At 46.5% G+C, this 26,592-nt stretch overlaps 1 protein-coding gene and 1 pseudogene across 1 annotated transcript in view; both read left to right on the forward strand.

Moving 5' to 3' along the window:
* Positions 1–26,592, forward strand: part of PTPN23 (protein tyrosine phosphatase non-receptor type 23) — a 558,626-nt gene that overhangs the window by 149,211 nt on the left and 382,823 nt on the right. The gene's annotated exons all lie outside the window — the stretch shown is intronic.
* LOC146796192 (uncharacterized) lies at positions 18,415–19,259 on the forward strand (annotated as a pseudogene).

Genomic DNA, 26,592 nt, shown 5'->3' on the forward strand with positions numbered 1-26,592 from the left:
TTGAATTCAGGACCATATTGTATGCAGAGACCTAATCCTAGAACGTAGAATTTTCAGCTGGTGTATTCAGAGGCCTAGTGTCACCTAGAAGTGACCTCAAAGAGGAATCTTGCATATGTTGGTAACTAGAACCCAGTATTAAATTCCGAGTATATTGAGATGGTCTGTCTGTGTGCTGACAGTTTGGTAGATTATTTGTGGGAATCAGTATCAAATGTATTTGCACTATGGGTCTTGATGTTGAAATTCTTAATGCCAACATGCATCTTGACATCGACAAGTAGCTTGTAAGACTCAAAATGTATTATTTAATGGCACCACTAGCTCCAGAAAAATTCTGAGGACCCCCAGGGTGTTTTCGATTGAGGCAGCCAGTACTGTGATTGCCTGCTGTGTTTGCCTGCTTCTCTTCCATGATGTTTATTCCACCCTGCAATGCATTTCCCCTTTCACAGTTTCTTTTTCTAGCTACTATGCTATGTGTTCCTGTTTTGACCATAGTGGTTGCTGATGTTTCCTGAGCATCATCTGACCTAGGTATTGTTCCAGTGTAGGTGAGTAGGGAGGGTTGTTGCACTGTCATTAGTGTTTTCCTAAGGCACTGTGTATTGTGCCCCACTCATACCCACCTTGCCACCCACTGTGCTTTCCTTCTGTTACAAAGCTTCAATCTTTTGTGTGTAGAATTTTAGTACAGGCATTATATATATTCTCGCAACAGATGTTTATCATTTAATTCAAACCATACCAACTCCTCTCCTCAGTGAGCATGTCAGTCGCCTCTTGCCATCATGGTGGAATTCGGGCCCAAGACCCTTTGGAAGAATCCAGCATTACCTCACTTACATTTGGGATACTCATACCTGTGTATATTTTTATAAGTTTCCTTGGGGTTATATCTGTTTAGTGAAGAAAGTTAAAATTAATCTGATTGATTTGGGTGGTCTGCGATAGCATGGTAGTAAAATTCTTCAAGTATATTTTTATTTGCATTTGGTGCCATCATTACCTCTAGCACAGGTGCCTGTGCGGTTTGAGAGAGTTTCACAGCTAGAGATTGAGTAGCAGCTACGTTCCCTTGTAAAAACCGTTCACAGGTGCCTGAATGAATTCTGTTGCTGTAGTGAATGATGCATGTTTGTAAACGCTTACTAGAAACAGAGAGCTGCAAAAAGGTAGTCTTGTTGGACTTGCAGGAAGCTGTCAGCATAGATTCACCATAAAGTGTTTTTGTAAAGTTTATGCGCATTGCTTAAAGTCAAACCAGGTAAGGACGGTTCGACTTGGGCTTCCCCTACTTCATCCGTTAATGGTATGCCTGATGGTCATAAGTATAGGTTGCAAATCTGCAACTGCCTGTTGAACATAAATCACCTTATACATATTAGGTTCTCCACCTCTTCGGAATCCAGTGACTGTTTTTTTCAAACTGTTCCAGGCAGTTATCCACTCAGCAATGTTAGTCAAACCTCTCACTACTACACGTATTGGTTTGTGCTGGGTGATAGCCTCCACATATCTATCAAGCAGATTGTGTGCACACCAGCACTAGGGCATCAGTGCAGAGTATTGAGGTGACCTTTCTCCCTCTCCACTGAGGTCCCCACTTTCTCCCACTCCACTAAAGTCCACCATAAGTAAATGATAATGACGTACCCGGTAACAATTAACTTTCTTACTTCACTCCACCCCAGTGTACTGTAGTCAATCTGCAGATCTCTTCCAGTCCCAGCAAAGCCTTTCAGTAGCTCACATGGTAGTTTTTATAGAACTGCAGAGCGCATCACTGTTCTGGGCTCCACAAAATGCTGTTATTTCTCTTTTGGTCTATGCAGGAATTAGTGCCAGTCAGGTCATACACCTTGCAGTCTCTCAGTGTATTTCCAGAATGTCTGCATCCCAGAGATGCTGCCTAAATCCCTTGCTGCTATCTGACACCGTGGCTCGCTTTCTGTGGTTGAGGACCACAGTTGCCACTCTGTAACTCTGCACGCCAAATAGATCCCCTTCATTGTTGTGGCTTCTCTGGTTACGCATAACATTCAGGAGGCGAGAGGAAGGGTAGAAGGCAAATGGATGTTGTCAAGAGGAGTCTTTGCCTGGAAAGCACATTATCTGCTCAGTGCCCCACTGCTCCAGTCAGACAAGTGATATAGATTTCTGGATGGCTCCTCTTCATCAGTGCGTGCGCGTCTCAGTCCAGCTTTCCAGTGGCCACTATGTTCTATGTTTTGTGTATGAGCAAAGTAAGGACTGCAGCATGCGTGCTTCTCTCAGTAGCTGAACAAAAAAAACAAAAAAACTGTTGACTCATACCGGATTAGCCTAATGAGTATTTGGCCTCTGATGTCATGGATAATCACTGAATAATTGTGGTTAATAGGCAGCGGACAGTGAGCTTATGTCCTGTTGGCCATCTTGTTGGCCATGCATCCTACGTAACATCAATTTTAATGGTCTTTCTGGTATCTAAGCCTTGCCTCATTACTGTGTTCCTGTAGTGTGGCTTCTACTTTACATAAATAGGATTCACAAAGCTTCAGAACAATTATTGGAAATAAATCATTTACCTCTGTTCAAAACTCTAAAATCCTTCTGAGACGGCCACCTTTGTGCTTTAATGCTATTGTCACCTAATGGTCTTGTAAGTGGATTTATGCATATGTGTTCTTGTCCTGCCAACAGGGTCTGTTGATTCTGTTTCGATTCTCATACTGAAATCTGATATGCCTCTTCCATTGTGTAAACAAGTTGCTAGCATTTTGAAACAATCGTTGAAAATGCAATAGGTCTCGCCTTTGATTAAGTTAAAGCCTTTGCTTTGCTAATGGTATTGTATAGCAAATGGCGTTAACTTAATGAAAGGCGAGACCTATTGCATTTTCAATGCTTGTTTTTTCTTGCAGTGGAGTGATCATTTAGAAAAACAAGTTCACAGCACTATAACATTTTGTGCGCAACTGCATCACTGGAGAATTTAACAGCTGTAAGAAACAGGGAATAGTTTTGCTTAACACAATAAGATGACACATTTACGTTAAGTGTCTCCCTCGCCCTGGACTGTTCATGCGTTACCCTCTCCCAACTCTGTCTTTTTAGCAGCGGGTCTTAGGGATATAAACAGAATTACAAAGACTAAAATGCAACAAATGTTGTGTTAGCCAGCAGATCGGAGTGTCACAAGCATGAGCCAACTATAAACTGTTCAAAGGCGATCGCTAAACGTAGTTTAAATGGAATGTGTGCCATATGACCTTCTAAATGAGAAACACTGGACAGGTTTCTCCATGCTAAAAAGTAAAAAATGTATTCTGGATTTGAGTTATTTTTTTGTGATTTCTATAAAATAAAAAATAAAAAACACCACATTGGCTTTTCAGCTTCTCTGGCTAAACATATTTCTGAATCTACACAGAGACCCACCCCAAAAAGTATGTGCACGTTTAAAATACATACCGCAATTGGATCGTAGCTTCAAACATGGTGGGGAGCAGTGTTTTCCATCAACTTGCACCTTCTATCCCCAATAGTCTGGGATAACTACAAACGGATGTGGGATTCCTTGGCGACAGGCAATGAAACGCAGAGCCTCATTGCTTGCTAGTCGTCATGTTTAGTTATGGCGGCAGACCGCAGTACAATAATGTAGGAGTTGAAACAAAGCTTTTTTTAAACAATTCGGGAAGCGTGCGTGCGCGCTTCAGAAACCTATTTGTTTATTTTTCTAAAGCACACACACGCTTCCCGAAGACTTTTAAAAAAACGAAGCGTAACGACTAAATGTCAACAACGGAGCAGGAAGCGGAGCAACTTAAAGAAAATAATAATAAAAAGTGTGTGCATGTGACTTGCAAAGGAGGTCAGTTTGTGGATCTTCAAGTTTAAAAGACACATTCGCACCCTAGTTACAATCTGAGATTTACTGTTGTCCATGGCAAAAGTAAGTCTGTATTCATGGTGGAAATTCCCACAAAGATGGCGTGGGTGTAGGTAGCGAAGTTTCAACACATGGGGAAAATCTCAACATTTTAAAGTGCAATTGTAACTTTGTGTTATGTGTACACACGCTCAATAATCCAATGCATAGATTTACAAATACATGAATAGAAACCTGTGTAAGCAGCATGGAATTTAAAAAATAACTTCACTACCGATCTGTGACTGTTCATATCCTTTTTAGCCAGAGATGTACTCCAAATGTAGACTGAAACAAACTTACGCTATAACATTTCCAGCTGTGCCCGCCCTCATTAAATGCTTTACGGTATCAGGAACGCAGTGTTACTTGTCGAAGGGGCTATAGAGACCCTCGCCGCCCAGCAGGGCCAGCCAGGAGCCATCCGGGCTCATCATGGCACCGACCTCTTCCGGGCATGGACAGCCTGGCAGTCAGAGATTCATGTGCAAGTCATCTCTCTCTAATGATGTCATGCTAACCGCTTCCCCCCTCGAATCATGATTTTAGGGACCAGGCCGGACCTCTGCGTGCAGTGACCTGTCCAGGTAGAGCCCGGAGCAGGGGGAGCAGAGGAGAAACCCCAAGAGAGGGCTTTCCATGGGATGGGAGGAGTGGTGGGGTAATCTCTCAGACCAACACTCGCCCGTGACGTTTGCTTCAATGACTCCTCACAAGTTCTCTCCACCCCGCACCTCCTCCCAAACACTCTCCTGTAAGTGGGAAGCGGGCGTATAAAAGGGCAGGGAAGCCGACTAGGCGAGTGAGAAATAGATGCTTGTGGGGTTTTAAGGGGAATCTGTAAGTGAGGCACGCATTAAGGAGATGGCGGGGTTGTGGAAACAAGACCGGTTAACCGAGGAGGAACAGGGAGCGCACGAGAGAAGAGGGGGTGAAAGTGGAGCGGAAAGAAGGAAGGGTGTGGGGGAGGGAGAGCAGAGAAGAGACGCGAGGGGGTGGTGGAAGGGATACACCAGATGAAAGCCACAGGTTGGACAAAGGGGGGGGTCGCCTGGTAGAGGAGGGCTGAGAAGGGGAGACACCACCTACGCCCTGTCTTCCATAGACAGAGGGCCTGTGCAAGGAGCCGGACTGGCCGAGCCGGAGGGAGCGCACCAGCGGCAAAAGGGAGATGTGGGCAGCAGGGGGGGGGATCCTGCCACACCTCTCCTTGCACGAGTCGAACATGAGACTTACCCTGGGGGGGTTCTGGATCCCACAGCACCCCCTCAATTCACGAAAGCTCCAGGCACGAACTGCCCCATAGAGCGATCGCCCCAGCTCACGCCACTATGGACACCCCCTCCGCTCCGGAGCCTTTCACGTGCAAATCACGAATTTCCGCTGTTTGTCTGGACAGGTCTAGATAAAGGGCCTCGTTCATGTGATGTCTCCCGCCTGCTCATCTGCAGCTTGCTGTCTGGAGAGGGGGCTTGCAGAAGAGCAGACTGTGTCATGTGGTTTACAGATAGTTTTAAGGGAGAGTCCGACATTACTGAAACATAAAAAATAAATAAAAACCGGGCGCCTTGGTAGGAAGCGCGACGCCCAAGCACATTAATTAAACAAGAACCGGTGCGGCGGCAACATAAAAAAACACAAGCCGGAATGACAAGAAGTAAACAGCGTGCGCCGCAAAAAAAACATAAAACCGGGAGCCGTGGTAGGCAGCGTGGCGCCCAAGCACATTAATTAAACAAGAACCGGCGCAGCGGAAACCTAAAAAAACAAGCTGCGCCAGAGAAATTAAAGGCGTGGAGCCACTGTTGAAGATAAACACGGTAATACTAAAAAAAAAGTGCTTAGCGGCTAATTCAGAGACTGTCTCCCACCGCAAGTAAAAGATCCAATCCCGGTGGGCGGAGCCAAAAGCAGACAGGGTGGCAACCCTCAGTGTAATGATTGCCTCCGGTGCAATCCTTACACTGTGTTTTGCATCATCCATGACGCAAAACGACACGCACCAATCACAATTGTAGGTGGAGCCGCCACACGACTTCTGGAATCGTATCAATTCTAAGAAGCCCTCGCATGGCGAGAGCAGAGCATGCGCTGCTCACGCCAGGCAAGACCTAAAAAGAGCTCCAAACTTTAGATTTTGGATACAAATGCTGATTGGTAAGACGCTTGTAATTGACGTCTCAGAACTGGTATGAATGTATTTATGTATGTGGTATGTGTATAGTGCAAACTTATCCAAAAGGCAGTGGAATGCTGTACTCCTCAAAGGCAGTCAACTACTGATTGGAGGAGTTGCTGTGTTTTGGGAGTGGACTGTTGCTTAGTTGTGATGTAGTGTTCTTCATAGAGGGGCGTGTTTAGCTCTTTCCAGAATTGGAGCAGAGTTGGAGCTGTTCTTAAGGATACAGGGATGTTGTTTCAGGCCTTCTCCATTTATGCATCTTGGATGCATAAATGGAGAAGGCCTGTTACTTTGTTTTCATTTTTTGTATTTATTCTCCAGTCTGATGTGCTGAGAGCCCCTGGTGGTAGTGAGCTTCTCAGCCAGAAAAGTGGGGTGCCTATCATGATTTTCAGTTATGTATCCATTGAGTCTGCCCTTCTAATCATTTCTTTTATCTAGCACAGAATCCCATTCATTCTTGTTGACATCAACTCCATGTGGGTTACATTTCTGTTCACTCTGGCTTCTGTCAGTACAAACGTCCTCTGTAAACTGTAACATTGTTTCCTTGAATGTTTCTGTAAAACCTTATTTGATTTCCCCAGAGATCACTACAATAGTGTGAGCTCACAAGAGTTACTCCCTGTGCCTAATCTTTTTTATGAACATTGAAGTTACATTTTGGTGTTGGGTAGAGGGCGCAAACTGTTTGCATCATTAGGAGATGAGTGACTATAGCAGCCTCAGAAAGGGGAATATTGTAAATGACTGTGCTAGGAGCACGATTCTAGTGAGGGCCACAGGCCTTTGGACCGGCACCATTGAGGATAAAATGTCTTGTAGCGCTTTCCTGTAAAAAGTCTGTTCGGTCCTCATAACCTTGCTCATTTGTCTTCATAGTATTTGGTACATTTATAAGTATACCTGTAGTATGTGTGTGGCTGTCCATACCACGTGCTGTGTATGTGATTGGCACAGAATGGTTGTTTCCTTTTGTTCGGCTCTTGTAGCACGCTTACCCCTAACTACCTTTGAGTGTTAGAGTGGCGGGACAACAATAACACATTGGCACACTGTGGGGAAGGCAGAAACTGATATATATATTTGTCTGTCTGTCTATCTGTCTGATTTCTATCTATCTGATGTTTCACTGCCTTTCGAGGTGGTCTTCTCCCAGCTATGTTGTTCTGTGTCTCCTCAGGATGTGGGCTGAGCTCCGAAGCAAACTGATTGATATTCCAGGAAATTTTCTTCTTTTTACAAGGACAGTCCCAATCTTGGGACATAAAGCTGCACATAAAGGCCATGTGGTTCTGCCATTGTTAAAGTTCCCAAAGCATGGTTTTTGGGGTATGAGTCATAGTAAAGTGACAGGACGCGCTGTAAAAGAGGGCTGCTTGACTCCGGAAACTCTCATGTTATAGGAATAGAACCTATCACTAATCACTGGCTACTGGCCACTTTTAGATCTGCTTCCTCCCACTAACTCATCAGAACAGGTAGTGTGAAGTGCATTGACTAGAATGTTGCCCGCATTCATAATCCCCTAAAATGTCTGGGTCAGTTTCCAATCCCCCCTCCCTCCCAAAATAAGTTTGTGTTGTATAGATTGTTGTAGCAAATTGACTCTGCCCATTTAGTCCACCAGGATTTTTCTCTTTCGACTACCCGATTTTTGGACTTCCACTGTGAGTCTCACTATCTGAGTCTCACTCATCATAATGTCACAATAATTGAACTGAGCGTGTTAACCACCAGTGTCCGCCTTTCAAGATAAGGACACTGCTAGGGTAAAAGGCTCTTGGCTAGTTACACTTAACACGTACAGACATGGAGAGGAGTATCAGGAGCCAGGCATGGGGCAAGGCTGGTGCAGGGAGTCAGAAAAAAATCCAGATCCCCACAAAATGTGCCCTGTTAGAGGCCCAATGAAAATGCTCTTGGTGGCTAGACCCGGCCACCAGGAGCCAAAGGTCCCCCCGTTTTGTCGCCCACTCAGACTTTGACCAGTGAGGACTACCCCCCTTGTCTATAATCATGTCAAGCTGCTGAAAAGAGACGCCTGATCTGATCTGATCCAGACTGGTGCTCAGCGGGGAAGGCCGAGTAGGTGGTGGCAAAGACTGACTCTTCAATGCCTTTGCAAACACTGTAGCTCCACAGCATGGTGTGGGTTTCTTGAAGGAATATGGTGTGTGCCTTGTGGTGTTTGATGAAGAACAGTTTGGGAACAGCAAGGAGCATTGGACATTGAGTTCCCGGAGCATCTTTTTAGGTCTCGCCTAGCGTTGCAGCGCGCATGCGCTGCTCACTCTGCGAGAGAAACTGTGAATGAGGATATTTCAGAAGCCCCGCCCCTCGTTTACATTGGCTGGCGTCATCGTTTATGTAAAACGGTGGCCTCCCATTGGAACTGAGGCTTTTTGGTTGCCGCTCTTTCCCCTTTTCGTCCGGCCCATCCGGACTAGATCGTCTGCCTTTCGGCTGTCGTGACGCACTTTCTTATCTTTTGGAGGCGTGTACTGCCGGATCGTGTGTCCTGTGAGCTTATTGCAGGCGCGCATGGCACGCTTTAAGTTTCCTATTTTTTTTCTTCCATTGCGCAATGGCGTGGCAACAGCTTGTTTTATTGTGTTTCCTGGAATGCGTGCAAGGAGGAGACGTGAAGCTGATGTTTATATGGAGAGACACAATTGGTTGGTAAAGCGTAAAATCAGCAATCAAGGGGGCCTGCTTCATTAGTGCTGGGGGAGCCGACAGGAAAGACACATGTGAGCAGGGAAGTGCTGTGTGCAGCCGAGCAGAGCTGAGCCCGGGACAGCCTGGAGCAGCAGCAGGCACCTGAGACAGCGCAGACAAACCCCGAAGTCGGCCAGGGATGGCACGTGTGAGCTGAGGAGCGCAGTGTGCGGCCAAGGAGGAGCCGGGACAGACACACAGGGCTGGAGATACTCGAGGTTTTTTTTTTTATTTAAAAAAAAAAAAATAATAATATTTTCCCAAACGTTTACAGCTCAAAACAAGAAGCAAATTGCAACATCCCTTCCATAGTAATGCGCACCCATGAGGTACAATCTGGCATAATCCAAGGTTATACATACAGATCGATTGTGTAGCAGCACATCATCATGCATAAGTACCATTTAACACACTGACGTACATGATATTGTCGATCTCAGCCATTCCAGAGCGGGATGTGTGAAGTCCCTGTGTAAGTATATCCCCTGTTCTACAATCATCGCGCCCGTCTGACAGAGTCACTAGAGTGGTCAGACCGTGAGTGGTGTGTGGTCCTGCGACGGTGTGCCGCCATCATTCTCATTCTGGACCTGTCCCCTGGTTGTTATGTATGTCATGTATAGTCCCCAAAAGTGTTTAGGTCTGCTCCTAGGGGGTAGTAGTTCAAAAATATTTTCCGTCTGTGTGCTACAGTAGAGCATATCACGGGACCAATGTGCCATAGTGGGTGTAGGGCCACGCAGCCAATGCATAGCTACAGTCCGTTTCGCCAGCAGTAGTCCCATATCTACCAGTCTGCGTTTCCGTCGTGCAACTTTTTTGGAATAGCCTAGCAGAGCCACGGCTGGATCAGGGGCGAGTTCTATTTCTAATATTTTCGCTAGTTCCTTAAAAATCAATTCCCAGAATTTGTATATTCTTGGGCAGGACCAGGCCAGATGCATAAAATCTGCCGTTGGTGCCGCACCTCTATCACAGGCCGATGTTTCCCGTAGCCCATATCTGTGTAACCTCTCTGGTGTGTAATACGTCCTATTGAGGTACTTGAAGTGGATTAGTCTGTGCCTGCTATTTAGTGAAATACGACGAGTACTGGTGCAGCAATACGCCCACATGGCCTCATCTATCGGCTGCTGCACATCCCGCTGCCAATCTAGCCAGGTCTTCGTGTATTGGTTTGCCCTATGTGACATATCTATCTTATACACGTTGGAGATCAACTTACGTGGCTACTGTGCTTTAATGACGTACGTGAGTGCCGCGACCTCGGGTGGCTCTAAGAACTCGTCACCCAATATACCTCGCAGAGCATGCCTAGTCCTGTGAAACTGGAAGCGAGATGCAGCTGGGTGTGGGGATGCTCCCGCTGCCCCAGCTCATCCCATTGTTTAGCCGCTCGGTTATGAAAAAGATCACCCACCGACTGTAACTGTAAGGAGTTTAAGGCGCATATCACCCCTCGATCTCTGCAGGGAGGTAACCAGCGAGCCCACTCAAGAGGCATATCTGGAGAATATAACAGGGCTCCCGCCTGCTGATGTAGTAGAAAGTGCCTGCCGTTGATCAAGACCAGTATCCCTGTCCTGCGATCTGGATCTTCCATTAAAAGGCTGGGAGTGGTAACGGTCTGCCACTATCGCCTCAAGGCGGAGGTGGGGGGCTTCCGGTGGGCCGTGTATCCAATAATATGCGTGCGCACACTGTGCAGCTCTATAATATAAATTTAAGTCCGGGGCTCCCAGGCCTCCCATGTGGTATGGCAGGATCAGTGTCTGCCATCCTATCCTAGCATGCTTGCCCGCCCAAGCCAGCTTTATCAGTAGTGTTGTGACCCGACTAAAGAAGGACGCAGGCAATACCATAGGGCTATTTATGAATAAAAATAAAAACCGTGGCAGGACTACCATCTTCATTATAGAGATTCTGCCCATCAGAGATAGTGGCAGCTTGATCCAGGTCTCCACGTTGTCTTCTAGCCTACTAATGGCAACGCCATAATTGTCTCCAAATACAACTTCTGAATCCGGATGTACCTGGATTCCCAAGTACCTGATAGAGTCCGTGGACCACTGCAAGGGGTACTCCGGTTCGTGCCGCTCAGTAGCGGGCGTGAGCGGGACTACGACCGACTTCGGCCAGTTGACACGTAACCCAGATAAAGCGCCAAAACGCACCACCTCACGCAGAACAGAGGAGAGATTATTTTCCGGGTCGCGGACATACAATAACGTGTCATCAGCATAGGTCGACACGATCAATTCAAGCTTCGACAGTCTAATACCTTTGGGACTGTGGTACTTCCTGAGAGCACATGCCAGTGGCTCCGCCACTAAGGCGTAAAGTAGTGGGGACAGTGGGCATCCCTGCCTCGTCTCGCGAGAGATGTGAAAGGGCTCGGTCACTAGATTGGACTCAGGCAGTAGGGCGATTATACAGCACCCCTATTAGTTGCAGAAATACCGGACCCAGACCCATCCTAGTTAAGACCTGACGCAGGAAAGGCCACTTGACCGAGTCGAAGGCCTTCTCCATGTCCAGAAAAACCGCAACTGCCTTAGTATCTTGTCGGGTATGCTGTAAAGTTCCAAATACCGTGCGTAGATTGTAGGTGAGGTTTCTATCCGGGATAAACCCAGCCTGTTCGGGGGCCACTGAACCTGGGCTAGGGGAGCTATGCGATTTGCAAGTACTTTCGCACAGATTTTTGTGTCTACATTTAGCAGTGAGAGCGGGCGATAGGACCCGCACTCCTCCTGCGGCTTCCCAGGCTTAGGTATTGCGACTATCACTCCCTCTCTCAGGGAGGGCGGCATTTCACCAGTTTGGCACATGTCATCAAAGAGCGCCGAGAGATGTGGCAGAAGAATGTCGATAAACGCTCTGTAAAAGGACACCGATAGGCCATCTGTCCCCGGTGCACTCCCTGCACGCATTCCAGTCAGGGCAAGGACTATCTCATCCCTTTCCACTGGTCTCATCAGAAATTCCCGATGGGTATTCGTGAGGAATGGCAATTTAATATAGGTGAGGTAGTCCAGGTTTTCGTCATCCGACCCCAAAGAGCGCAAAGCATACAATTCTGCGTAATAACTTCGAAAGCGCTCTGCTCTCTCAATCTCCTCAGTCAATATCTCACCCTCTGCCGATTGGAGTTCCGTAACGAGGACTTTGCTGCGACGCCTCCGGCGTAGCTGTGCCAGAACCTCTCCCGGTCTTTCTCCCTCCCCATACACACGTGCAGTGGCGTATTTACCTAAATGTTTAAGTTCAGCGTCCGCTGTCACCTGATATTCCTCCAAAAGAGACTTAATTTCAGAGGCCACTGCATCGTCCGCACTCAGCAGATGACGTCGCTCCAGCGCTCCAAGTTTCTCTTCTAGTTCAGCTAGGCGTCTACGTATGTCTCGGAGGACTCCCGAGTGCTTAGCCATGGCAATACCTCGAATGAAAACCTTAAACGTTTCCCATATCACTTGGAAGCTGTCCACGGACCCCACATTGGTCACGAAAAATGTCTCAATGGCCTCTGCAAGTTCGGCCTTAAAGGCCGAGTCCAACAGCGAGTATGGGGGGGAACCGCCATGTAAACGGTGGAATTCCTTTACTAGGGGTGGTTATCGCCATCAACAGGGGGAATGGTCAGACAGTGTATGGGGTAATACCCTGCATTCTCGGGACCTCTTCATACAGGGTGGTAGATGCCAACCAATAATCTATCCAAGTATGGAGATTATGATAAGCCCAGTAGTGTGTGAACCCCCCTTTTCGCGGGAATCTCGAGCGCCAGACATTACACAAGTCTAAACGAAGCATTGCGCCTTCCAGCGCCTTAGCTGCCGCTGCAGGGCGTCTCTCCGGGCCCCCAACCTGTCCACTGCTGGGTTTCTGACTAGATTGAGATCCCCACCCCAATGGAACCGGCCGCCTCTACCAGGCGGCCATCCTGGTAGAGGATGGCCGCCCCATCCTCTACCAGGATGGGTTGGCCACCTGGTAGAGGAGGAGCTCAGAGGAGTCTGGAGTCCCGGCTCCATATCAATATGCTGGAGCTTCGGGCGATTCGCCGGGCAATGAAGGCATTCCTTCCCTCCCTCAAGGAGCAGGCAGCACAGGTGTTCACAGAGAACACCACCGCAACATGGTGGTACTACAAAAAACAGGGCGGGGTGGGGTCGTGGACTCTGTCAAGAGGCTCTTTGGACATGGCTGGAACATCAGGGCATAACCCTGGTGGTTTAGCACCTCGCAGGTTCCCTGAGCGCCAGGGCGGACAAGCTCCGCCGTCGGTTCCTGGTGAATCACAAATGGCGTCTTCATTCGAAGGTGGTCCAAGGTCTCTTTCAGTAGTGGAGAGATTCTTGGTTAGATCTGTTCGCCACTGAAGAGAAAGTGCAATGTCAGCAGTTCTGCACGTTGGAGATTCCAAGGCGGCACTTGCTCGGCTACCCTGTTCGTCACGAGTGGAACTGCGGCCTCCTGCACGCTTTTCCACCTGTACCACTACTGCCCTAGTGCTGAAGATGATCAAGCGCGACCAGCCCCAAGGCATTCTTGTGGCACCAGACTGGGCACGAAGAAAGAGTCCTGTACCCTGAGCATGGCTATCGATCCTCCGATCAGACTGCCCCTTCAGGAGGATCTTCTGTCGCAGCAGCAGGGGACGGTTCTCCACCGAACCTGTCCAGCCTCCAACTCCTTGCGTGGCAATTGAGCGGCGACAGTTGACAGCTTTTGACCTTCCACTTGAAGTTTGTAATGTTATCTTGGCAGCCAGGGATCCCTCCACTAAGACGGTATATGCCTGTTGATGAAACAAGTTTGTGGCATGGTGCACAGCAAAGGCTGTGGATCTCCTCTCTGAAAGCAAACTAGCTCAGTACACATGTATTATCATATACAATTTTGTGCTGTACTTTTATGAAAAAAAAAGAATCTTGAACAAAAGAATAAATGAATAAAGGAAGAATACTGTCTATTTGACTTTTTTGGAAGACGTTGTGTTAATGTTTAATTGTTAATCACCATGAATTACTAGAGATTTTCAAATTGCTTATGATAATACATGTGTGCTGAGCTAGTTTCCTTTCTGTGCTTTTGGTTTTCCAATTAGTGGGGACATAGGCAGGTCACGTTCCCGGCTCTTAGCACCATTTTTTGAGCATTAGCTATTATCTACTAGGCTGACTGGTGCAGATCTTTGCTACCTTGACCTTCTGTTTTTGAATCTCCTCTCTGACCCTCTTTCTGAGGTTCTTTTGTTCCTTCTTGCTTTGGCCCAGCAAGGTTTAAAGGCAATCTGGCAGCCATTTCTGTTATTCTTCGGCTACCAGATCAGCCCTCTTTGTTCAAGTCCCCTGTTGTAAGTAGGTTCTTTAAAGGCATTATTCATCTCTTTCCTCCATCTTCTTTCATGATGCCTCAGTGGGACTTGAACCTTTCTTTCACAACTGTCCTCTTAGGCTTCTCACTCTGAAGACTGGCTTTCTGTTGCCATCACCTTTGCTCGCAGAGTGAGTGAGCTTCAGGTTCTTTCTTCTAAGCCCCCTTTCTTCTTGGTGCATCCGGACAAAGTGGTGCTTCGACCGAGACCCTCATTCCTACCTAAAGTTGTCACTCCCGTTCACATCGGACAGACTATAACTTGGATCCCCCTTTTCCCACCTCCAGACCCTTCCAAAGAGGAGGAGAAACTCCACAGTCTGGACCCGAAACGTGCGATGTCTTTCTACCGAGACCGCACAAAGGATTTCCGGGTGGACAATCAACTCTTTATTGGCTATGTGGGTGCCAATAATGGTTGGGCTGTGTAAAAGCGTACCATCTCTTGATGGGTCATCCTTTGTATGAGGATTTGTTACGCGTTAGCGAAAAAAGAACCTCCAGCGGGGCTGCATGCTTATTCCACTAGAGCTACGGCACCAACTACTGCTTTGTCACGTGGAGTCCCACTCATTGATATCTGCCAGGCGGCCATGTGGGCTTCTATGCACACATTCACCAGACATGACTGCCAGGTTAGTCAAGTCCGGAGGGATGACTACTATGCCCGTTCTGTCCTCCAGGACTTTCTGGTGTGAACTTGGTTTGCAGTCCCTCCTCTAGAATTGGTGTTGCTGTGGTATCTATTCTAAGGTAAGGAATCTATAACTAATAGTCTCTTTCAGATGAACAAGTTACTTACCTTTGGTAATGATGTATCTGTAAGAGACATATGTTAGTTATAGATTCCCTAAGCCCCCCCCCACCCTCCCTGCTCTGCGAACTGACTTCTAGGGATAGGGACTCCCTTGCAGGGCCCTAGTGTGGCACACCAGTGGTCAGTGTCTTTCACAGCTCTGCTCTTCTCGCGTGGAAAGTCGTGTAAGAACTGACGTCAGCGCGCAGGGGCAGCATCTAAGTAAGCACCGCAACGTCATCCTGGCGACCACGATAAACGCAAAGTCGACCGATGCCACCTACTGACGCGCAGGGGTACTGCTGAGAAAAAAATTCTCCGGATCCAGTCTGACATCTGGGAGTAATTCTACTGTAAGGAATCTATAACTAACATATGTCTCTTACAGATGCATCGTGACCGAAGGTAAGTAACTTGTTCTTCAGGATAGTCGTATGACCACGGCCCTCTTTCCGCTCCTGCAGGCTCAGGATGCAGATGTCCATACATTCACTTGCACGCTCTTAACAACACTACACAGTTTATGCAGGTACACATACACCCAGGACATGCACTCGCCGTGTACGCACTGCACAGCACTGCTCTATTCCTGTATTGTACCCCTCCCAAGCACACATACAATCATTGCAGCGTCACCACTCTTGTACTGCACAGCACTTCCCATCTAACTGATGTTGGCTAAGAGTGAGTTAAGCACAAAGCAGCAGAACCTTAAAAGATGAGTGAGCCTGTAGTCCTCAATCTTGTGACACAGGTTAGAAAGGACCTGCTCACTTCTACAGATCACTACATGTTATGCTGCCACCACCTCTCTCATGCTGTTTAACTTCTGGTGAAAGCCAGTAATCTTCCATCACAGAGGGTAGTGCTTTGGGCACTTCCCCCAGTCCAGCAAGACTGCTATCCATGAGACAAGCCTATGTCCTGGCACACCCACGCATGATCCGTGTTTACCTATGGCAACACAAGTCAGTATTTGGGATCCAGACAACAGTACAGGTTGGCATTCAGGGCAGGGGTGCACATCCATTACCTTCCAAAGGACTTTTCCATCCCAACACCCACATTGTCTACTGGGGCCTTGGGGATCATGGCCTAAACGACCACATTGACGGATGCACTTCAAGTGCGCTCACGGACTTCCTCTACTGACTGATGTCATCCACTTTGCTGTGGCCCTAACCTTCTCTCTGAGACCTATGCAGAGAACCTCGGGGGGGGGGGGGGGGGGGGTCTGTCAATCCCTGCGCTTAGCTGCCTGATGAAGTGGTGGTTGGCTAAGTAGCCTTATCCCAATATGGCACCTGGACTTTGTCTTCCGCAGTAAGAAGTGGCCACCAGGCCCTGACAGGTTCTCCAGGGACTGACTAGACCACTCTACCTCCTAGACTGCTAGAGCAGGATGCACAGCTGCCCTTGCAGAAGTGCCTTATACCTCACAGTCCAGTTCAGGCTGGACCGTTCCCTTTTCAGCATGGTGAACACTGATCTGTATTTGCTTGGGTCCAAACTGAGGTTGCATGATGTGCAAAATAATGATGGACTGGGATGCGGCCACGAGGAATTACCAGTGGCTAAGATTAATTCAAGCATTCCCTCCATCATTTTTTTTGTGTACTTCAGTGTGTCCCCAAATTAGGATGGGTATGCCCAGACGTGGGTCCCTAGCACACTTTGGCACTGGAACCAAGCTATACCTTGGCCGATGAGCCCTAATAAGGGAGAAACCGGCCTGCCTTTCTTGTGTTACGGTTCACGTACAACCTGGTCTGACAGTTCAGGTGCACTGTTCCCTTTGGAGCAGGTTGAGGACTTCTTTGCAAATAGCTGGGTCCAAACTGAGGTGGCATGGTGTGAAAAATAACAATGAACTGGGATGCAGCTCATGAAATTACCAGTGGCTTAGATAAATTAAAGCATTCCATTCATCACTTTTTTATATTCTTGAGTGTGTCACCCTAAGTGGGACTGGGTATGCCCAGACGTGGGTCTCATATAGACTGTGCTAGTCAGACTAAGTTATATGTGACTGATGAGCCCTAATGAGGGCGAAACCTGTCCTGGGTTGCTTGCTTTCCTGCTCACGGAGGACCTAGACTGGCAGTTCCGCTGAACTGTTATCCTTTGAGCGGGGCCAAGACTGATTTGCATGTGGCTGGGTCCAAACTGAGGTGATATGGTGTGCAAAATAACGATGTATTAGAATACGGCTCTGAATTATTTTATCAGTAGCTAAAGTCGTTTCAAGGATTTCGTCCATCACTTTTTTGTATACTTCATTATACCTCACAAGGCCTGCAAAGTCTTGTGCACAGCCTTGCACCTGAAGACACTGCTTGGGTGGTGAGGGGGGATTGCACAACCTATGACATCTCAGGCCAACCACCTTCAATCTCCTGAATCGCACTCTGCAGGCTGTAGGGGTCACGGGTACGTCAATGTAGCGGGGACCCATCTAGCCTCCAAGACTCACCCTGCCTCCTCTCACTCTGGCCTGACCGTCCCCGGCTGCTTGTGCTGCCTGTCCTACACATGCAGAGGCAAGCAGTACAGTCTGACGATGTGGCCTACGCATCACACCTTCAACGAGCGAAAACACTCTGCTCCGACCATCGTATAGCCGACCACTACTCCATTCTGCCCTAGGTCCTGAGACTGAGTAATATCACAATATTGCAGTCTGTAGCAGGGGATAGTGTCATACGGCCTAATTGCAGGTTCAACAACCTTTTGAAGTGCCATAAACTGTCACCTTTCCACAACACACAGGTGCCTCCAATCTACTAAAGCAACATAATGGGGAAAGACAAAGGCCTCACCACTCTTTTCCAAACTAAGATTGACAAATTTAACACTGCACTTCAAAGCGGTGCCAGGCCCAGAGTTGGCGAATCCTTCACCCAACAGCCCACAAACTTCAATGACTTGGGCACCATAATCCGGCTATTCATCATGACGAGAGCATGACCATCCTCTGCTAAGACCTTCGGAGCATCGCCAAAGAGTCTCGTGAGACTGAGGGCCGGAACTAGACGCTGGAGGATGAGGTAGCTAACCTCAAAAACAATGAGTTGGAATTATCTGTAACTACCCTTAAGAATTGGGCAGAAGATGCTGAAAACAGGTCAGGGCGTTATAACTTTCATTTAGTTGAATTGCCCAAGGATGTAGAATCTCCTAGCCCTGAAATATTCCTTGAAACATGGTTACAATGTTGGATGCCTGATGAAAAGCTCTCACTATGGTTTTGCTCAAGTGAGCATACAGATCTGTTGCCCAGCACCCCCGCAGGGGACACCTCCGCACCCACTGATTGCCCACATACTCAACTACCGGAACAGAGGCGCTATCCATCAAGAGGCCACAGGGTTGGGAACGTAATGTTTCCATCCTCCTGATGGGCGCAGTGTTCCTGACAACATGGTGCGAACTAAGGCGGATACTGTCAGTAATACCGGTAGCTACCACAAAGCTGTTGCTGCTCGAGCTCCTTGGAAGTCGCTGGGTGCTAGCAGCGGTTCTCCCGGCACCTCATCGACCTCTCCGACCTCAAAGAAGGCTGAGAGCAAATATGCTAGAGGTAATCCAGTGTGCATGTGACTAATACTCACATGGCAGAAAGGAATTGGTGATTTCATTGGTGGCCCACCCATGATCAGACCGGAAAAGGAGAACCTTCAACCCTCTGATGATGAAGCAGGTGAAAGTGGGTCTGGAAAGGCAAAATCCAAGAAAAAAAAAATGTGAACCTTGATGATGAATGTGCAGAACCAAGTGGGTCAAGCAAAGCAGTCAAATCTAAGAAAAAGAGCAAGCCCTCAGATGAAGGTGCAGGAGGCAGTGGATCTGGCAAAACTGAGAAATCCAAGAAGAAGCAAAAGTGCAGTACCACAGATGAAGGTGCAGGAGGAAGCAGAGCTGGCAAGGCACCCAAATCTAAGAAAAAATATGTGCCTTCGGATGATGAAGGTGCAGGGGGAAGTGGATCTGGGCCGGCGTCTAAATCAAAGAACTGTGTGGTCTCGAATGATGATGAAGAAAGTGAAGTGGGAGAAGCCAGCAGACCAAAGAAAAAGAACCGCATGTCATCAGATGAGGGAGCAGGTGGTAGTGGATCAAGCAAATCAAAGAACCACGCTGTTTCAGACGATGAGGGAGCAGGAGAAGGTGACTCCACAGCACAACGAAAGTCTCGTCCACTCTCCCCAGAACCATCGGATGATGAAGGTGAAGGCTCGATAAAGGAGAGGATTGATGAAATCTAATCCATACATGTACTTGCTGGTTTTGTTGGTCAGTTCCTGAACTCTTAATATGTACATTTGTATATAATTTTTTTAAGTTCACACCATTCAAGCTTTGTACAGTTTATCCAGTTTAACATGAGAAATAAACATGTATATAACACTTGTGGCTTATTCTATAATTGCAAATAAAACCATACATTTTTTATCCATTCTGAATGATGTTCTTCCAAGACTATACCCATGTGATCCAAAGGCAGTGAAAACTCTGCGCTCTCACCGTTCTGGTGTTCCCAACCATCCATTCTTATGTTGCAAGAAACGCCTTCGAGGTTCCCAATGTCCCTTCTTTTGGCGATTTGACTGCAATAGGGTCTTTAGTGCCGGGTTTGCATTGTGTTCCAGAGTTGTCATACTCTTACACAAATCCTTCCCTCTGGTAGTAACATCCACGTTCTATAACCTGCTGGTCAGATTTGTGAGACTAGAGGGTCTACTTGAAGGACAACAATTCAACCTCCTGAGCTCCTGTGACCTGCCCCACCTATCTACCCCAGGTCTTGATGAGATCATGTTTGCTATATTAACTTTCCAACAAGAGACTACAGTAGTTTCAGGAGATTTTAATACCCACCGAACCTCAAAGTGTACATTTCAGAACCCCTTCCAGCTGGCCACCTAACATGGGCTAAGCAGGTTATGGGCTGAATTGACTCCCTAGGCTTAGGTGGCATCTGAAGGATCTGGCATTCCCATGTCTGAATTCACCAACACATCTGCAGCAAGACCAAGGTCTGTCTATGGAAAATCAAGTGAACTGACTTACCAGGACTTGTTTTGCCCTTAGGAAGCTATAACCTCTGCTTGACCTACCAGCTAGATCACTGATTTCCAGAGGTGTAATACTAAGTAGGCTGAACCACTGCAACGCCCTGTTGCTAGGAACCCCTAGCTACTTGTTAAAAAAGCTAGAACACATCCAGATAATCCCAGCTAAGTTAACACTGAACAGATCTCGATATTCACCAGCCATAGAGGCCCTGAAAGAGCTCCACTGGCTGCCTATCAAGCAGAGAATTATCTTCAAATCTCTCCTTATTGGCCATAAGGTATTACACGATAAAGGACGAAAACCCCTGCAAAACAAACTAAAAAATATATTCCTGACAGAAACCTCCGATCTACCACAGGCAATAATGTCCAAGAACTCAGATTTGAAAACATCAGACAAGGAGGACGTACCTTTACCGTCACTGCAGCTCGGATATGGAATAAATTTCCAACTCCCCTACGATCTCATTCTGACCTACTAAAATTCAGGAAAGCACTGAAAACCTGGCTATTCCCTCACTAGCGATCTGCTTTTCAGTTTCCTCATCAGCTGTTTTCTTACATAGTGGTTATAGCGCCAGAATATCATTTTTGGTCACAGTGCGCTTTATAAATATCCTTTACAATTACAGCATACAAAACTCTCCATATAGACCTCCTGCTGCTTCCTGCAACCGCCATGCTATGGGCAAGGCTACTGGAATTATGCGATGGTGCGCCTGCAGCCATTTTCTCATAATTATAGATTTGCGGCATTTACCATATGATCCATAATCTGCAGACTTTAACAAAAAACAAGTTTGTTTCTACCTCAAATGGTTCAAACATTAATAAAAACACAGTGACCCGTTTTGCTGTGCAGGGGAAGGCCCTTTACAAAGGTTGACTGGTCACCTTTCTGTAGCTTATTGCTATATTTGGGTGTAATACTGGTTCTAATGAGTTGCAACTAATGCCCAGATAGATAGTGTTAACAATTTAAAAAAAAAAAAAAATAATGAAGTAATAATATCCCACAATGTGCCACATAATGCTGCATAATTTAGTCCTCCTCTGCCACATAATTCCAGTGTCCCTAACTATGGGTTAACACTGTAATGATCCTTCCTATAGGTATCTCAGATCAATCACCAATTGCTGGTCACATTCAGGGTGATGAGGGTGGATATGGAACACTGGCAAAATCCCACACCCTACATGCTGTACATATTCAGACTCTGACTTCTATCACATGACATTACAGCATCCCCCAATTGCTGAATACTGGCACCAGATTGAGGAGGCCTCGACTCTGTTTTAGGAAGACCGATAAAGTTGTCACCTAAGCATGCCCTCCAAGGAGTGTTAGATGACCTGGGTGACACCCTTTGGGAACAGTACCTGGTGGGCATGGAAACTGTTATTGCCAAACGGGAGATCGTCCATAAATGGAGCTCCCTCAACCACCCACACTATCTGAATGGCGGGCGGAAGTGTATTCGTGTGCATTGGTGTAGGAGTCTTTTACATCACCAGGGGTGACCCCAAAAAACATGCCTAGATCTGCTGCAAATGGTGGAAATATTATGGACTCCTTTCTGCGTGCACCTTGGTTGATAATGCCTGCTGTTTTCTTTCCCTCACCCTTGTTTATGTGGACCACTAGCTTGCCATCATCCACAGACTGTTGGCATTGACCTTCTGTAGGTGTTGGAAGACCCTCTCCCATATTTGCCATGTCTTTATTTGAAGGCAAAGGAAGTAACAGGGGAACCCTACTCACGACGGAACCAGGGTAATATTTAAATATGGTTCCTGTGGATAAATAGAACTAATATTTGAAATACTTGTGCACATTCGCAATAACCATCTAATGTCAGAGGGCAAGAAAAACTTTCTACACAGTTTGCTCGGTATAACATATTTTATGAAAAAATAAATACATAAATAAACAATAGGTACACTTCTTTCTGTCAAAAGTAGTACTGTTTGTGCATTGTGTCCCCAAGTGAAGAAATGGAACCAATAAGTGAATATACAAAGTGAATTATTATGTACACGGTTTCCATCAGTTGTGAAAAACGACCATTCTTATACAGTATTTTTTACAGCTTTAGTACACAATGATACGGGCTGGGTAATGGTCTGTTCTTTTTTACTTGTCGACGGCGTTTCGACCCTTTTATCAATGGGGGTCTCCTCAGGACTAACGATGTAGGGACATCTAAAACAAAACAAAATAAGGAAAGCTTAAGGCCCATATACCGGCACAGATGCAGGAAAATCTAATGAGAAGGCATCTATAGGGAATTACCTGGATGAATAGAGTGCTGCCTCTGTGACAGTGAAGTGAAAGGTGAAGGTAAAAACTCACGTGAGGACCCGGCCGGGTTCTTCAGTGAAAGGACAAGAGAATGCATGTCAGTTACTGCATTATAGTAAGGACATAGAGATAGCTGGTTATAACATGTCGTGGTGGAAGAAATGATATTTACCTAAAAGTGAGGTCAGGACGGCACTTCAGGATGTTAGATGGCCGGTAAGCTCTTCTTTAAGTTCGCTACAGCCGTAGCGTTCTGTTTGACAGCGTGGTGCTGATTACAGTGACGGTGCACTGTAGGGTACAGTGAAATAAGGCATACGGAGAGTTAAGCTTTAGGGATGGGTTCTGAGTTGGAAAAGGTGGGGAGCTGAGAAACCGGGGCTCGGGACTTACTTGTTGTTCTTGTCTGGAGAAATCAATTTCTTAGGCAGCAGCGTGTGTCAGCTGCAGTGAGGCCTCCCAAGTAGGCTCCGGGAGCAATGACAACGAGCGCCTGCGGGACGCTCTGTTTTATCTCGGGTTACCCGCCTTTCTGATCTGGGAACCGGCAGGCTTCCCAATGGAAAACCGTGCCACCGATCCATCTGGTGCTCGGTTTCCATTAAGCGATGGAAACAGAAGAGATACTGTCTGGGATGGGGTCTGGAGATAGTTGCTCTACCCAGTGATTTGTGCGTGCTGTACTGTTACTGGTTTTACAATTTTTGAAACATCATATTCAACATTACATGTGTAAAAAATGGCACTAGTTCGTTATTCACATCTACAATTATTAAATTCAACCAAGTTAAATACAGCATGTAGTATACATTCTATTGAGGCAGAGTCTGTTAGACATTAAGCTAGTTTTAATATTCCCAAAGCGCGAGCACAATGAACTGTACTATGGCAGCGCTAGACATACTATATAGATGTATTGACAGTATTATTCAATCAAAAGTGTGTTGCACATTTACTTTGCATGCGGAAGGGGTCTCTGGCTGAAAGTGTACGTTGATGGCAATGATTCATTTTAAGGGGATTTGTCAATGTAGAGTTGTTACAAAGCCTCTCCATTCCTCAAGAGAGTTAAGTCCTTCTTCTATGGAGTTGACTCTGTCTATCCAATGGCATTCGATGCGTTGGAGTATGTTAGTGATATCGCCTCCTCTTTCTGGTAGGGTTGCAATGTCAATCACTTGCCACTTGACATCATCTGCCGTATGGTTTTTCTCATTATAGTGTGATACTAAGGGAGCATTGGGTACGGATCTGCGAATGCGACTCCGATGCTGGCTGATCCTAGCCTTAACTGGTTGTTGTGTCTGACCAATGTATGGAAGATTGCAAGGGCACCAGATACAGTACACTACGTTCCGTGTGTTGCAGTTAGAGAAGGTTTCTAGATTGTGTTTGAGGTTGCCATGCTCAAATGTGGTGGTATTGAATGTGAAATCACATGAGACACAATTGCCACATTTATGATGTCCCTTTATTTTGGGCAGGCCCCATGCTTCGATAAGTGTATTGGGTGGGGTCACTTTTAAGTCTGTTGCAGATCTCACAAGGTGGTCTGTTATATTCTTTCCTCTTTTGTATGCAAACAGCGGGGTCTCAAGTGTTTGGTCTATGTTTTGGATTAGATTCCAATTTTTTGTGATGAGGTTACAAACTTGGTTGGTGTGAGTGCCAAAGGTGGTGACGCAAACTATTTTATCCAAACCTTGTTTCTCTTTAGTTTTCAGTAACTCTTCTCTTGGACAATGCCAGGCACGTTTTAGCGACCTTCTAACTAGTCTGTTAGGGTACCCTCTTGTAACTAGCTTGGCTTTGAGTATTTATTAGAAGGCAAGCATGTGCATTTAGCTATCTGCCAAACCGGTCATGATCCATAGACACATCCTGCTCTTTCTCAATTCTTTCCATGCTATGCTGTGCTTCAAATCTCCAGAACATCCTGTGCTTTCCACAGAGAGAGTACCTCTGTTTTTTTGTTTTACAAAGTTCACAGGAAATGGAAGGTTTGCCCCACAGTTAAGCAATGTTTTAGTGTCAAAGATGTTGAGTATTTGGGTAAAGGTTTCTGCGCTTCAGGAGAGTTGTTCGAAAAGCTGACGTCTGTTTTATTTTTGTGGATGGCTCCTTTTGCCGGTTGTGCTGCTGTATTGCTGAATTATGAAGTCTTAGATTGCAGTGCACGCTTCTCTAAGCTTGAAACTTTTAAGTGCTTTACTTCATGTGCACAGCTGTGTTCTTGAAGTGATAGCCTTAACCTAATTTAAGGCAAAGATTATCCAGAATCCCAACTACTGGTGCCCTATACTTAATTTAGCCAAGGCAATCGGAAGGGAGTGCTTTGAGATGTCCTTTCTTTTTTAGATCGAGCCTAGCGGCAGCATGCATGCACTGCTCGCTTTGCAAGACTGCTGTAGTAGAGTATGGGAGAGAAGCCGCGCCCACTCTTCTCCCATATTTTCCATTGGCTTGTGCCATTGTCTTTCCTAAATGCTGCTTTCGGATTCGTTAATAGGCTTGTTAGTCCCTCCATAGTAGGCCTGGTCTTCATTTGTGCCCTCCCGTGGCGACTGGCCCCTTTACTTCAGTTGTTACACGGGACCTGTTATTTAGTCTATAAGCACTATTTACTTTGAGTTTCTCTTACTGCAGGCCGGACATGCGCTGATTCAGTTGAATTTGCTTGTGTTTTCTTAAGCAGCACGGTGGCTCCCGTAATACGGCTCAATCACTTAACCCGGCATTATCTTGTGTTTGTTTCAAACACCCCCACACCACCAAGTAAAATGGATTTAGAAATGATTAGCAAAGTAAGTCATGTGAATTCCAGGCAGCACATAATCCGGTGCTAACGGGCTGAAGCCGACAACAGCACATCTGTGTTGCAGGTCATCTGTAGTAAAGCCACTTGAGGAGTTATCAAAAGCGCGGTTTATTAACCACACCACCAATACCACAATACCACCACCATCGATACCACCACCACTGCCACCAATACCACTACCAAAACCGCCCATACCACCACCAATACCAAAACCGCCAATACCACCACCACTACCATCACCACTACCATCACCACCACCAATACCACCACCACCACCAATACCAAAACCATCCCCACCAATACCATCACCACCACTACCAATACCACCACCAATACCACCAATCTAATACCACCATGACCAATACCACTAATACCACCACAATACCACCACCTCCAATACCACCACCACCTCCAATACCACCACCACCTCCAATACCACCAATACCTCCACCACCTCAATACCACTACCACTAATACCACCACCAATACCACCACCACTACCAAAACCGCCATCACCAATACCAATATACCACCAATACCATTACCGCCAATACTATTACCGCCAATACCACCACCACCAATACCATTACTACTACCAATACCACCACCACCAATACCACCACCAATAGCACCACCTCCACCAATACCACCACCTCCACCAATACCACCAATACCAATATCACCACCTTAGCACCTCTCGCTCACTAGTAATAGCAGGTGCCGTGTTCGAGGCCAGAGCTGCAGCCGAGACTATCTCTCCCTCCCTCCATTCCTGCCATAGAGCACAGCCCGCCCTGCATCAGGAGGTGAAGGTAGGGTCCTACTATAGCTGGAAAGTTTTTTATGAGAGCAAAGATAGCAATGACATTACGCAATGCCACACTGCACACTCAAATCACAGAGAGAGCAGGAAATAGCCCCCCCGCGCTTTCTCCTCAGCCGCAACAGTGAAATTACAGAGCAAAAGGTGTTGGAGCGCTTTGTTAGTGATTATCACTCTGATCATGTGTAACTCTCACTTCATACTTTGAGTCTTTGTAATTTACAACACTTACACATCTTCACTTCACTATTTATCACTACTAAGCCGGTCTCTTCCTCTGATATTTACAATCTAACAAGCGGTCGAGAAGGTCCTTTATTGCAATGCAATAGGTCTCACATTTGCGAGAGTTTAAGCTGTTAGTATTGTAAATGACAATGCCGTTTAAAAACCAAAAACATAAATAAAAGGCATTGTCATTGACAATAGCTCAAACGTGCGTGAATGCAAGACCTATTGCATTGCAATGCTTGTTTTTTTTTACTAGAGTTTTTTTTTCTTTGTACAACTGCGACAAGACAAATGAAAAACATTTTTGAGACTATGCGCTGGAATAATCTTTTTTTTGGTTGATGAGTTG

The sequence above is a fragment of the Triturus cristatus genome, chromosome 10 (assembly GCF_964204655.1).
Source record: "Triturus cristatus chromosome 10, aTriCri1.1, whole genome shotgun sequence".
NCBI classification, from domain to species: Eukaryota; Metazoa; Chordata; class Amphibia; order Caudata; family Salamandridae; genus Triturus; species Triturus cristatus.